The sequence below is a fragment of the Oreochromis niloticus genome, linkage group LG23 (assembly GCF_001858045.2).
Source record: "Oreochromis niloticus isolate F11D_XX linkage group LG23, O_niloticus_UMD_NMBU, whole genome shotgun sequence".
NCBI lineage: Eukaryota > Metazoa > Chordata > Actinopteri > Cichliformes > Cichlidae > Oreochromis > Oreochromis niloticus.
This window is the reverse complement of record NC_031986.2, coordinates 29652608-29655808: the sequence shown is the minus strand read 5'-3', so window position 1 is coordinate 29655808 and position 3201 is coordinate 29652608.

The window sequence follows — 3201 nt, the reverse complement described above, 5'->3', positions numbered from 1 at the left end:
GTCAGGCCCAAAGTTACTAAACAACATACCCTGTTACCGTTTTGTAACACTTTGTTCAGACATCTCAGATGTGGTCAGATTCTATGCCAAGTTTGTTAAAAACTGTCATATAAATATAATCTCCATGTGCTTATGACTCAAACCTGGTGCAAAAAGAGAGCCCTTTCTTTCTGCTGAATAACTTACTGTCTAGTTGCCCTGAAGGTAATTCAGATGAAGACAAAACCTTCTGAATAAATGTATATAACCTTCTTTATGAATTACATTTTTTTTTAAATCCGTGACAGAATGGTAAAACTGAAAAAAGAAAACACACACAACCAAAAACTGTCTCTCTTTCCTCAGTCGTCTGTGTACACAGAAATACACAAAGACACATAGCAACAGTTGACATGGCAATTCAGCACATTTTCATTATTAAAGCGCACACGCTTGCTTCTTCTTTGTAAGTATAATGACCATTTCAGACCTACCTTGGATGTTAAATAGACTGCATCTATTTTGTTACATTTATTTAATGTGGCATGAATGCATGAAAATCATCAGCCAGACATCCTTTCACTCCAAAACTGGATTAAGATATCCTCCACAAATATATATATATATATATATATATATATATATATATATATGCATTTGTGTGCAACTGTCCAGACAAGTTCACTCTTTTTATGCCTTGTCTCCTCACTGTACAGAGTTGTGACAAACCACCTGTTTCTGGCTGTAATCCCTGCACACATTGCGTGGTACATTGCGTCTGACATTACAATATTCGTTACTTTAAATCTTGTTGTCTATGGTTGGCCCTGTCTGCCTCTTTGTTGGAGCTTTTATGACCCCACACCTTCTGACCTTCCCATTGTTTCAGTGATTGGGGTTTGCAGGTTGGCGCAACCTTCCAGTCAACTTCTCATACTTGGTGTGGCAAGCTCTGAGAGCTCAGTCAAAAAGAGTCATTGTCCATTGGTAATTCCATTCTTGAATTCAGGGCACTTAGCCTTCAAAAAGGTGTAGGCTTTCAGGGTGCCAATGTGTACCACAGCACTGTGTTTGACACTTGCAGGTGTAGGTGCCAACTATCTAGTCTGTAGTATCTACACCTCCTTTAGTCTTGTTGAAGAATGTGATCAGTTGTGGGTTTTTTTCCCCTTTCTGTATTTTTGGTCCACCATTTTGTTGTGGTACATTGTGCTGAGGAGTAGAACGGCCGTTCCTTTCTTGCTGACATAGCTGACCATGGTAAGGCCGTCACTGAATCCAAACTATGTCCTGTAAACCCTCCAGGACTCGGAAGCCTTCATTAGAGGAGGGATGTCTGCCTTTTACCTATTGTAGAGTTCCCACAATAGGGTCTCATGGAGACACTGTGGAGGAGGCACACTGGAGGAAAAGTAATCTGTGGTGATGTTGCGTCTTGTGTTTCTCAATCTACTGCACAACTTCTGGACAGTTTTTCCCCCCAGATTCCCCCAAATGGGGGAAGAAGTTCAGATTCTTCAGAGCTTCTTCCCCGTTTGTCTCCTTGTGGAAACCGTTCCAAATATTGCATAGATGCATGCATCACAAACACCGAACATCTTTAGGCCATATTTGATGGGCTTATTTGACATATGCTCTAGAAATCTGAACCTACCCCCTGAGTGACACAAGCTGTTCTTGAGTGACACAGTCACTGGGGATTAATCGCTGTCTGAATGTTGAATGTATGCTGTGTATTAGTTCTTGCTGTGTTAAATTGTCTTAAGGGGTGACACTCTTTGCAGTCCCCAATTATCTCAAAACCTAAAAACGGATTCAGTTTCTTTTCTTGCAAGAACAGGCCCTTCCTGAAAGCAAGAGTAGGAGATTCATTTAAAAAAACAAAAAAACACCTTTCTAAGACTTCTTTTAATGAAACAGTAGGCCTTGCACTTTATTTCATTTAGTGCTACAAAATGGAAAAACAAAATGTGCCAGACTGCATACTGTCTACAGTGTGTGTCAAGGTGTGCCTTTAATGTCTCCACCACCTCCAGATAAGACATTGTGCTTAAATCCTGTTATGGTATTGTTACAGCTCATTTGTTAATTTTTTCCTCATCATGTCTAGACTGCGATGTGTGGATGAGAAGCTTAATCAGGAGAAACAATGCTCCCTGTTTGCAAGCTCTGAATGAGTCTTATCCCTAAAACAGGAACAATTGGCAAGTCTGCATTTGTTTGTGATGAGACACATTGTTCTACACACAGTCAAATACATCCTCCTGCCAGTTCTCTTTTTTGTGAAACCTTCAGCTAATCTTCCATACACAGAATAGAAAATGTGGCCCAAATCTTGGCGGAGATGCAGTGTGTACTGTATTCTGCTGCCGAGTCTTCAAAATAAATCCATGATGAATGAGGCTGTGCTGACCCGGTTAGTGATCATTAAAGGTATAATGCAAGAGTAGTGCCACTGCTTCAGTAAGCTTAGCCTGTTGAAAGAGAAGCTGCAGACTCCTGATATGCCTTAGCCCAGAGAGGGACTTAACTTATTTTACATGGTGTACTGCAACAAAATATTAACAAATACAGTAAACACACACACTATCTGCTTTTGAAGCTGCAGTCTCTGACCTCTGAAATTTATTTTCAACCTTTTCTTTTTGTATTTTTTCAGACCACAGACTGAAACAAAAACTGCTGCCAAATGCCTGTCAATTTCATCTGCCACTTCATTAGGTAACCAACTTGTCACAAGACTTTTCTTTTTCCAAATTTCCTTTGGCAGCAAACAAAATTGGCTCGCAGTATTCTCAGTGCATGAGCCAGTGTGTCTCAACCCAGATTTGCAAAGTACAGATCAGTAGCGGAACCCAATTGCCTAATTTTGTGATACATGAAGCAATGTTATGTTCAAACATTTTGCTTTCCGTGCTCTAAAAAAATGTAGTGGAAAAAAAGCAGTTCACAGTAATAATTAGGGCAATTTTGTCAAGAAATTTAGCGTAGTGTAAGAAAGGACAGGAACCAGTTTTACCAGTAATACAAGGTTATGTCAAGCTCTAATATATTCTTTTCATTTTAATTATGAGCCAAACATGAATAAAACAACAAAAATGAATAAATATAGTGAGAAAGTGTCTGAAGGTCTCCTTAAAAAATACGATAGACCATCGAACAATCTATTTTTCCCTATCGGGTTGGTTGTTTACAGTCAGGATAGGATATAGCATGCCAAGA